Source organism: Suricata suricatta, chromosome 4 (genome assembly GCF_006229205.1).
Source record: "Suricata suricatta isolate VVHF042 chromosome 4, meerkat_22Aug2017_6uvM2_HiC, whole genome shotgun sequence".
Lineage (NCBI taxonomy): Eukaryota > Metazoa > Chordata > Mammalia > Carnivora > Herpestidae > Suricata > Suricata suricatta.
The window spans coordinates 57,668,508-57,679,892 of record NC_043703.1 but is presented as its reverse complement, the minus strand read 5'-3'; the positions used below and the strand labels follow the sequence as shown (position 1 = coordinate 57,679,892).

Sequence of the window (11,385 nt, the reverse complement as noted above, 5' to 3'; positions counted from 1 at the left end):
AGAGAAGATCTAGGAAGTAAAGTTATGTATGGAAGTAGTAAACATTTAAGCTATTCTTGTATGTAATATGTAGAAAGTCATTACCAATATTTTGTATTTATATTTGCTACTTAAAAAAAACTTAACAGAATATAAAGGAAAGAAAATCAAATTAAAAATTCAAGTTGGAACCATCATTCAAATAATATTTAAAATTTTTCTTCCTTGTAATGACATTAGTATGTGATGCAATTTCTCTCAGTATTTCATATAATGCTTACCCTTTTTTCTTAAAAAAATGTCTTCTTTCTTGACTCCAACACTGTTTGATATTTTAATGCTTTTATTTATTTTTATTTTTAAGATCTTATTTTTAAGTCATTTCTACACCCAACATGGGGCTCAAACTCAACAACCTGAGATCAAGTCACATGCTATACCAACAGAGCCAGCCAGGAGTCCCTTGAGTGCTTTTATTAACGCCTATTCTCAGTTTTCTCTAAGGAAATTCTACCTCTCTTAAAGCCGAGATCAAATTTCACGTGTTGGGTCAAAGCCTTCCAGGACACCCTGGTTGGAAGGGATCCCACATTTACACAATCCAAGGCTCTTGACAATTGCCGTCTTCTGTGCTGGAGCTTGTTTTCAGGTGAGTTTATGTAGCTTGTTTCTCCCTAATCAGATTGCAAGCTATTTGATGACAGGACTGTGCTTTCTTGATTTACACTGCCTGCAGAAAATAGTAGAGTCTGTGCAAACAGTTACTGATAATTGACTCACTGATTTGAAAGCCCCAAGTTTATGAGTTTTCCTCTAATATTTTGACATCTCTCTTTCATGGAGTTTTACAAGAATAAAAAACAATGGCTCTCATAAAGTTTTTTTCATAGATAAGTAATAATTTATAGTTGGGAGATGATAGAAGCAGAGGTGATACGTATTTTATGGTCGGGGGTTTGGGTTAGTGGAAATTTACAAGGAATAAATAGTGCCTAATTTTCTATATTGAAATAAGGACAACTTTATATGTATTGCCAGTTAAGCTTATTTTGCTTTTTTGTGTCCTTCATCCTGACCATTCACTTTTTAAATTTCTTTCTGTTTTACATATTTGCTTAGGATTTTTACCTTAAAAATATTAAAAGTTATGGATTAAAGGTGTTTCACAATGTATATTCAACATCATAAGAACTGTAGAATATTTTAACTCTGAATCTTGTCTTTCATTTTCAATTTGATCGCTGGTTTCACACTGTTTTAACTTCTAAAAATTGGCAATTTTCTATAGTCAATGTTTACTTATATTTACCAATGTTCTATTAATATTTTTGCTCATCACTGATTCTTGCCTTCTGATCTTTCCTTCTGGGTTTGTTTTTCCACCTTCTGCAAGGGTCTGTCTTAGTCTTGGTTTGAAAATGTCTTATCCTCACCTTTGAATGCTAGTTTAACTGGATGGAGAATTTCAGATTAACAGATATCTGCCCACCCCCCACCCCCCACCCCCACCATTTTGGGGATGTTGTTCCATTATTGTCCAGCATCTACTGCTTGCAATAAGAAGCCAGCTTTGTCTATACATCATTCTTTGTAGGTAGTGTGACTTTTGGGCCCATCCTAAACATTCGTAGAAACTGGGGAAAAATTACAAATGAAGGCCCCCATACAATATGTCTAAAAAAATTTAAATTCAAACACAAGCTAACAACTTATTAAATGAAATATATTCCATTCTCCTATCTTGATAAAGATAGCTTTTGAAGGACCTGGATGACCAAGCCTTGCATTTAGGACCCTTAGAATCCTTGCAAGGGTAGGGAGAGATCACCCTCTTGGCCCCTGCCTCACAGCTCACCCTTCGTGTTTTCCAGTCTTGGCTTCATCCCACACTGAAAGGGGCTTCACTCACATACTTGTGGATGCTCCACTTCCAAGCCCTACAAACACCCTCTTCCCAGCCACCCCACAGCCCTAAGGGTGTGCAGTCTGTTCCTGGGGGGTTAGGCATAGTGAAGAGGCTCATGAAGGTCCTGAAAATGGGTTGGAGCTGTTTGGGCAGGGAATGCTAGGGTTCTGTGCCCCTGGAACATGGTTTTGGAGGGAAAGGGCAAACTTTGGGTTATGCTTCTTGACATTGAAGTAGTCTCCTTAATGGATTCCTCCCATCCAACCTGTTCTCTACACTGTATCAGAGAATTTTTTTAAAAAATGTAAACCACAGCTTATACTATCCCCTAAAAAAATCTCTTAAAGGCTTTCTCTTGCATTAGAAATAAAATCCTTTAAAGGCTGCAAAACTCTAAGTGGTACTTCAGTGTGCCAAGCTCTTTGGGAAGAGCTTTCATCCAAGATCTTTCTCTTTCTGAAACACACTTTCCCACCTGCTCCTCTCATGGCTGACGTCAGTCTGTTGTATTGCTCCTGGCTTAACTGCCACCTCCTCTCCAAGTACAGCTTCCCTGTTATTCGCTATCACTGCATCTTGTTTACTTCTTTCAGAGTACAAATAACAAATGTAGTCACCTATTTTTCTCTACACTTTCATCTACACAAGGGAGACTGTCACATATGAGTAAATTCTGAGATGGAGATTAGCACGTAGGAAGTTATTCGGGAGTACTCTACTCAACCCCTGTTGAGCAAAAGAAAGTAAGAAGGGGCCTCAAATCAGGTGATGGAGGCTGGCTGCCCAAAAAGGGGCCTGACTTTGGGCAAAGCAATTCTCTTCAGCTGAAGCACTTCCTAAAGAGGGCTGAAAGCTTTGGTCTGGATTAGGCAGTAGAGCACCCAAATGGTCCATGGCTTGTGCAGGTCTGCGTTCCTTACATGAGTTCTGGGAGTAGCTTCTTCAGAATTCTGGCAGGCGCATTCCCTGGGGAAAACTTACAAAAGGAAGGCTGGTAAGGGGAACCATACCCTCTGCTGTCGCAGCTGGTATTAAGCTACAACCAATACTCATCCTCTCTCTCTTCTGTAGTCCATTCTAGATGCTCTTCACTCTTGATTAGGACTGCTGGAAGCTTAGTTGACTTACCTGACATATTCTTAAAACTGATGAGTTCCAATTCCTGTTTATCATGTCCTTCTCAGGCTGCACCTGCTACATCTGTCCATTTGCCATCAAAATTGCACAAGTACTGGTTGATTACCTGGGTACCAAACATATGCCTCCCTGAATCCAGTGTACTAGTAATTCCATCGCCTCTTGATAATAAGAGTCAGTTACTCCCATGGAGATCTTTTTCTTGCCTGCTGGTCCTTGGCATGAAGGGCTCAAAGTACTGGGTGGTAATACAGTTTAAAGTTCATTGAAGATTCTTGTTGTATTTCCTAGTAGAAATGTTTTACCTTTGGGAACTAAGACCTTTAAACCTGTGGTTACACTTGTGAGGATGAAAAGCACAAATTACCCAAGTGGTCACTGGGATTGGTGGTACATAGGGACACTCCTGTTTCCATACCTTTGATTCCACTCCCAGTTATTCTTCTATGAGGGATACAGCATCGTATAATGGTGATTGATTTAGAGCATGATTGCTCCTGGAAGGTAGCACTTTATCCTCAAAGGGTATCATCTCTAAGCTGGTACTTTAGCCAAGCTTTCTGGGTGGTATGCCATGTGATAGGTCCAATGCTTTCCACAGTCATATGCCCACTGCTACATTTCCTTTGCTATGTAGTGGGTTCCTTGGTCAGATGCAGTGATATGTGGGATGCCATAAAGGTGGATCAAATACAGTATAATCCCTTGGAGAATCATGTTGGCTGAGACTCAGCAGACAGGAAAGGCAAATCCATAGAGCATGTGTCTATTCATGTTAAAATGAATGACTACCTCATCCAGAGGGAAGGAGTCCAATATGGTCTCCTTTTCACCAAGTGGCTGTTTGGTATCTTCAAGAGATAGTGCAGTATCAGAAATAGTCTCAGATGGAGGTTCCTCAAAAAACTATCACTAGAACTCCCCTATGACCCAGCAATAGCACTGCTAGGGATTTACCCAAGGGATACAGAAGTGCTGATGCATAGGGGCACATGTACCCCAATGTTCATAGCAGCACTGTCATCAATAGCCAAAACATGGAAAGAGCCTAAATGTCCATCACCTGAGGAGTGGATCAAGAAGATGTGGTATATATATATATATATACATACATACATACACAATGGAGTATTACATAGCAATGAGAAAGAATAAAATCTGGCCATTTGTAGGAAAGTGGATGGACCTCGAGGGTGTCATGCTAAGTGAAATAAGTCAGGCAGAGAAAGACAGATACCATACGTTTGCACTCCTAGGTCTAACAAGAGAACAGGAGAAACCTAATGGAGGACCAGGGGGAGGGAAAGAGAGTTGGGGAGAGAGAGGGACACAAAACTTGAGAGACTATTGAATACTGAAAACGAACTGAGGGCTGAAGGGGAGGGGGGAAAGGAGATGGTGCTGATGGAGGAGGGCACTTGTGGGGAAGAGCAATTTGGGTGTTATATGGAGACCAATTTGACAATAAACTATTAAAAAAAAAAAAGAAATAATCTCAGAAATAGTTCCTGTTACGGCAGGTTGGTCATGTGGCTATGGGATTAACCTTGGTGAGTGGGAGATCATGCTGGTGGGCCCAAGTATAGCCTTCCTCCTTGTTACCATGTCTTCTCTATTCATGAATCTATTGTGCCAGTACTGGGGTGGCTGATGGAAAAGCTGGCTGGTGCCAACTGGTTAAGTCATTCTACTTGGATGTTTAATGCCTCTTCAATGGTAGGTGCTCTCAGAACCTGTGGAGAAAAGAGACAGGAGGAAGACTGGGCAGAAAGAAAAAATGGGCTTTAGTACATAACAACCAGGACTCGGCCAACCCTGTGGGAAGTTCAGAATCTGGGATGGTTCTTTAGAATTTTCCCTTGTTGAGGTGAGAGAGTCAGATCATAACAATCCCTCGTTGACCAGTCATTTGTTGCAGGCTGCTCCTAGAGGGGGCATGACCTTGGGTAAGGTAGCACTCTTTAGTTAAGAAAATGACTAAAGCCCAGTCTCTCTTCCCCTCAGTGGTAGCTGTCTTTCTGCTCCATTTGCTTAGCTTGCAGTACTCCAGTTCACTGCCATGTCTTCAGAAGAAGGGAAACTTTTCGTGGGAGGGTTCAATTTCAACACCGATGAGCAGGCTCTGAAAGATCACTTCAGCAGCTTTGGTCCTATTTCTGAAGTGGTCATTGTCAAGGACGGGGAGGCTCTGCGATCCTGGTGTTTTGTTTTCATCACCTTCAGCAACCCAGAGCATGCCTCAGATGCCATGAGAGCCATGAATGGAGAGTCTCTGGATGGTCACCAGATCCATGTGGATCAGGTGGCAAAGTTGGCCAGGGAAGCTAGAGGGGGTGCCTTTGGGGCCCATGGGTGTGGTCGTGGCTATTCTAGAAGAGGTGGTGGGGACCACAGCTATGGGAGTGGCAGATAGGACAGTTGACCTGGCAGATATGGGTATGGGTATGGATATGGAAGGACCAGAGACTACGGTGGCAGAAGCCAGGGCAATTATGACCACTACTCAGGAGGAAATTACAGAGACAATTATGACAACTGAGATGAGGCATGTGCACCTAATGTAGATACACAAGGAATAAAACTTCTGATCCAGGATCATCCTTCCAAATGACTGTATTTATAAACATTTTTGGAGCTGCACTGAAAAATCTGTTTTAGTACATCAACTTCTAATTTTGAATTGAGCTCCCAAGGTAGCTTGTAACAAAGACCTTTTAGAAGGTTCCATATGTCTTTTAAAGTTTTTCTCCCATTTAAAGACAAATCCTGGGACATTTGTAGAGTCTCTAGGTATTTTTCCTTTACCAGTTTTTTAGTTTGGGCTTTCAGGATTACTGGTTATGGCAAAAAAATGTTTGGTCACTTTTTTTTTTTCAAATGATGTGCATTTAGGGACATTTTAAAAGCCTGTATACAATGTTAATCATGGCTAGGAACCAATTTCTAAATGCAGCTGCATCTAGATTATTTCTCTCCATCTTGACTAGCTACAAGAAAAGAAAAGGTAGATACAATCTGGGTGCTCCCAGCTGTTTTTATTATCTGAGAAGAACTAATCTTCAAGTCTTTGAGGAAGTAACTGAAATCTCTTCTAATTTTGCTCCAGTGGCCTATGAAAAACAAATGTCTGCCTAAGGGACCTTCGGAAGATTTTCTTGGCAAAGAAAGTTGTGTAAGAGGTGGACTTCATCAGGCGTTAGCTAGCCCAGCTGAAAAGTAAGTGGCACTGAACTGGCTGACCCACACCTGGCCAATTTGCAACTCACAGAGGAGCACAGCACAGGAAAAGGGAGCAAACAAAAGACAGTGTTCTAATCTTCCATTTACTGAGAGGTTATTTGTAAAGTGAAATTCTGAAGCCCCCACGAGGGATTAGAATTGTTCTCCTGTGTCCCACGTTCTTGACAGATACTTTTTTACCAGCATAGTCATGTGTTAGTCCTGGAGGTAGAGCGCAATTTCTTCCTTAAAGTAGCACTTGTAAATTGAGTTCTTTTGCTCAGTAGAAAAAGTTTCAAGTGCTCTAAAATAATCTTGTTTGGAACAAGACATTTTGCTATTTTTAGATAACAATTATAGAGAGTTTTTGAAACTGGAAAAAAAGTTAAAAGATCACCTAGCACTGGCCTACAGCCCAATTTCAGGTGAAGAGCCTGTGATTTGTCTAGGGGAAGGTTATTTAACCCAGTGAATAATACTAACACATGTGTCAGTCAGGCAAGTATGTCACTGTTAACCTAATTAGGTTTCCTTTGTTCCAGAGGTAAATGAGGTCACCAAGTCCAACCATATAGAGTTATTTGGAAATGATTTTCCAAATAAATAATGCTGCTAAATGCTTCCCTACCTTTGTACATACTGCTCTCCCTCTTGGAAGGGCTTTCCTTCCCTTCCGTCTATTACTTGTCCTCCAAATTCAGTTTCCAGGAAGTTTTTTCCTAATCTAATTGCGGTCCTTCCTTTGTGCTCATTTGGCACCCTGTATCATAATACTTTTCACCCTGTGCTGGAATAATGAAACAAACAACATATTCCTTGAGATCAGCAACCATGTCTTATCCAATCTTTTATCCTCCAAGATGTTCCAAGTATGGCATCTGGCACATGATAAGCAGTGAGTGCTCAGGAAATATTTGAGGACTCAAACCCAAAACACCAATTTTTTTCTCAAACAATGTTTTCTGGAAGCCCTTTTGGTCAGACCATAACCTAAAGAAACTGACTTTTTTTTAAAAACAGAGTAGGCTCAAAGAATTTTTGGTAAATTTACTGAACTGCTACAACTTTGATTGGGCCAGTTCATTCGGTGGATACTGAGGGTCAACCACATAGACCTGAATTAGGTGGATATTGAGGGCACTGTAGTAAGCCCAGATGTCTCATTTCAAAGACTTAACAATCTAGAGAAGATAGTGATAGACAATTTACCTCTTACAGGAAATGTACATGACATTTCTGGGACGTCTGAGATTTATTTGTCAGAGTATGTACTTGCCAGGAAATTAGGAAAGAAGTTACATCAGACACTGAGTGAATTTCAGTTGTTAGAGCTGTTGAATTACGGAGGAGGATGTAGAGAAGGAAGACAAGAGTGGGTGGTATTTGACCTGGATTCTAAGAGATATGAGTAGGAGACTGATGTGTACCTTGGGGGTGCTGTTAAAGATAACCAGAGCCCCGCAGTAGTTCCAGCAGTAAAAGCAGATTTTATTCAGGAACGATTGCAACAGGAGAAAAGAGACGTCAGTCTGGAACTAGGCTTAATTGCACTGTTGCAATAGTTGGTGAATAAAATCTGTTTTCATGCTTTAAGTACTGTCTGACTCTGGTTTTCTGTAAGTTGGGGAGAGGGTAGTGATTCAGAGTGTTTCAGATAGAGGCAAAAGAATGAACGAATGCAAAAGCAAGAAAAACACCTTAGGGGAAAAGTAATCCAAAGAAAGCTGAGTAATCAAGGAAAACAGGACATCTCTGTAGCCAGAGTAGTTGAAGAAGTGCTGGAAGACGTGGAAAAGCACCCTTCTTCTAGTAGATGAACTGAATTGTTTGGTGATAGTTACAAAATGTTTTTCTGTTTATTCATCAGAGCTCAAGTGGAAAAGGTAAGTCTGAACAAGATTGCTTAGAAAGTTATGCCAAGACGTTTGGACTTTATCCTGTAGAGCGAACTGGAGTTTTCAAAGAACTGTGCAACACTTTATGAAGACGATTGTGTTCTCAACAGATGACAGGCTAGAGCAGCATAAGGCTCTCCTGGCCTCAGTTTACTCATTTATAATAGGAAAAGGGTTGTGTCATTTGCTGTCTTAGCTCCCTTCCAATCCTGACAGCCTGCTTCATCTGCCTTTCTTTCATCATCTGGACCCTGTGCCTCAATTCTTCCTTCTGATCCGTGGTCCAGTTGCCACCTTCCCTCTCCACTCTCAGGTCCTGCGCAGGTGCTCTTCGACCGGTAGGTCAGTGAGCAGGGGCTGGGAGGACATCTCTGGACTATAAGGAGTATCTCTTCCGACCTTTGTCCCAGGGAGCACCATCCGGGTAGTGCCTAGAGGAAGCAGGGCGCGCTACGGAATAGGAAAAGGAGTTTCTCGTCGCTTTTCCGTCCTAGGTCCCTCGGGGTGGCTGGCTGGCTGGCCGTCCCCACAGACAAGACCTGGGGCTCCCTGAGAAAAGCCTGCAAGTCCGGGCGGTCACCAAGCTCCATCAAGACTCTCCGAAGAGCCTGCGGGCAGGACTAGGATGGCGAATCCGCTTCCAGAGAAGCCCCAAGCCTCCTGGCGAACACTCGACGGCGGGCAGATAAACTCCGAGTCAGCCCAGCACGCCCGGCGTCGGCGTCACGTGAGGCTGCGCGGCCACGTGACCCGAAGGCCCGGCCCCTGGCGCCCTCCTACCCCACCCACTCGCTCCGCTCCTCCCCTTCGCCGGCCTTAGGCTCCGCTGCAGGTTGGCGATTCTCTAGGCAGCGGAGCTTCCGAGAACCAAGCGGCGCTCCCCGCTGCAGGGCCCGGCTGGACGGCGTGAGGCAGCAGCTGGCTTGCCAGGTAGCCGGTGGGGCGAGGGCTCGCGCTCGCGGGGGCCGCTCCGGCCCTGCCCTTCTCCTTGCTCCTCTTCTCCCCGGGCCGGTGTGCCCCCGTTCTCCTGCCCCCTCCCTCCCTCCGGCTGCGGGCCTGGGCTTCCCGGCCCCGGGTCCGCAGGGCGCTGCGTCCCGGCGAGTGTCGGGGCCGCGGGCGCGGCACCGTTAGCAGCTCTGCTGGCGTTTTCTCCAGGAGGGAGAGGGTGCCGGGAGGCTAGGGAAAGTTTTCCCTGCTCCCTCTCTTTTTTGAGCTGCTAGGACGCGGCTTTGCTCACCGCTGCAGCCTGTTACCGCTCTGGGCGCTGTTTTGCTGAGAAGAGACCTCCCCTCCGACTCTAATCCCCATCCTCTCTTGGCCTTTCCCAAGATCGTAGCATCTCCTCCTTCACCTCCGGAGGGTGGTGGTGTCACAAACTGTCTTCTCCACCGTTTCCCTTCCCCCCACAACACGGCGTCCACAAAGGGACAGTCGCTTAGGGACCTTTATCCAGGAGTGCGGCGAACTGAGTGAAATTTTCTCGTGTCCTGCCTCGGGGATATTGCCAGCTGTATTTTATGTGAGATAACAATCTAGGCACGCTCTGTTCCGCTCCCGTAAGTGTATGTTTACGTGCGAGACGTTCTGAAGCCCTCTTTGCAGCTGGGAATTACAGTTTTTTAAAGCAATATTGTAATGTTGCTAAACAAAACAACAACAGCCAGCTTCAGAGTCTTATTTGACTTTGGCCTATTCTTTTTGCGGGGAGGACGATTATAGTTCTTGGAGGGAAAAACTGTTGAGTTTCTGATATTATTGTGCATTGTGGGATAGGAACATTAAAACCATATACCAAGCTATATATCATGCAAAAAAGAATGGAAAAATGAGCTAACCCTGAGGGAGGTTTATAGTATGCTTTAAACTTTAGAAATGTCCATTTGAAGTGAGCACTGTGAATTTCACCGCTTTGAAGTGCTTTCAGGGTTGAGTAGTTAACTGTATTTCCATTCTATTAATATAGAACTTAATCCGCGGCATGGATATTTTTTAATCCGCTGTGTGAATACCGTCTATTTATTAAGTACTTCTAGACGGGTCCTATTTCTTCTTCACTCTAGAAAAAGAAGAGTGTATTTATTAATCATTAACGAGATTTCTTCCGCAGTGATTTTTGTGTGTGTGATCCAAATGACCAAGTTCTGGGAACTTCAGAAAGCAAATAGCTTTAAAAAGCTATCAAGTTTGCAGGTTTAAAAAACTTTGAAAGTTTATTTAAATTTTAAAATGTTTATTTAATTTTGAGAGAGTGACAGAGCAGGAGTGGGGGAGGAGCAGAGAGAGACAGACAGAATTGGAAGCAGGCTCCAGGCTCTGAGCTGTCAGCACAGAGCTTTATGCGGGGCTCTAACCCACAAAACTCGAGATCATGACCTGAGCTGAAGTCGGACGCCTAACCGACTGAGCCACCCAGGCGTCCCTAAAAAAATCTTTACAAGTTTTTAAAATAAAGAGTGCTTTTATGTTCCAGCAAGAGCTTGGCTTCATCTTAATAATCAGCAGCTGAGGGCGCCAGGTGCTCAGGCTCAGTAGCTTAGGCATCCGACTTTAGTTCAGGTCATTATCTCACAGTTTGTGGGTTCCAGCCAGGTGTCCGGCTCTGTGCTGACAGCTGAGAGCCTGCTTGGGGGTGTGTGTGTGTGTGTGTGTGTGTGTCCGTCCGTCCGTCCGTCCGTCCTTCCCCCGCTTTGGGGGATGGGTGTGTGTGTGTGTGTGTGTGTGTGTGTGTGTGTGTCCGTCCCTCCGTCCTTCCCCCGCTCACAGTCTCTCTCAAAAATGAATAAATGGTAAAAAAAAAAAAAATTTTTTTTTAAATCAGTGGCACAAGCTCAGAAGTCTGAGACTGTATCCTCCTATATCTGAAAGTTAGAGTAGGGGAGAGGAAACTGAAGGGAAATCAAAGACTATTATTATTATTATTACCATTATTATATTTCTCTATGTACTGTGTTAAACAGTAAGTCAAACATGGAAAACAAGGCTTGGGCCCTCCTGCAGTCTAGAGCCTAGGCGGGTCCTTACTACACATTTTTAAAATATTGTGTGCTCTGTTGGTGGGAATGTAAACTGGTGCAGCCGCTCTGGAAAACAGTGTGGAGGTTCCTCAAAAAACTATCCATAGAACTCCCCTATGAACCAGCAATAGCCCTGCTAGGGATTTACCCAAGAGATACAGAAATGCTGAGGCATAGGAGCACATGTACCCCAATGTTCATAGCAGCAATGTCAACAATAGCCAAAACATGGAAA

The 11,385-nt window shown here is 43.6% G+C and overlaps 1 protein-coding gene and 1 pseudogene across 2 annotated transcripts in view; both read left to right on the top strand.

The window, feature by feature from the left end:
• Window positions 1-5,081: 5,081 nt before the first annotated feature.
• LOC115289520 lies at window positions 5,082-5,561 on the top strand (annotated as a pseudogene).
• Window positions 5,562-8,952: 3,391 nt separating this feature from the next.
• Window positions 8,953-11,385, top strand: part of RCBTB1 (RCC1 and BTB domain containing protein 1) — a 53,289-nt gene continuing 50,856 nt past the window's right edge. For both annotated transcript variants that reach the window (XM_029936797.1, XM_029936796.1), the window contains exon 1: window positions 8,953-9,066. The gene's annotated coding sequence lies outside the window, so the exon portion shown is untranslated. The remainder of the gene's footprint in view (window positions 9,067-11,385) is intronic.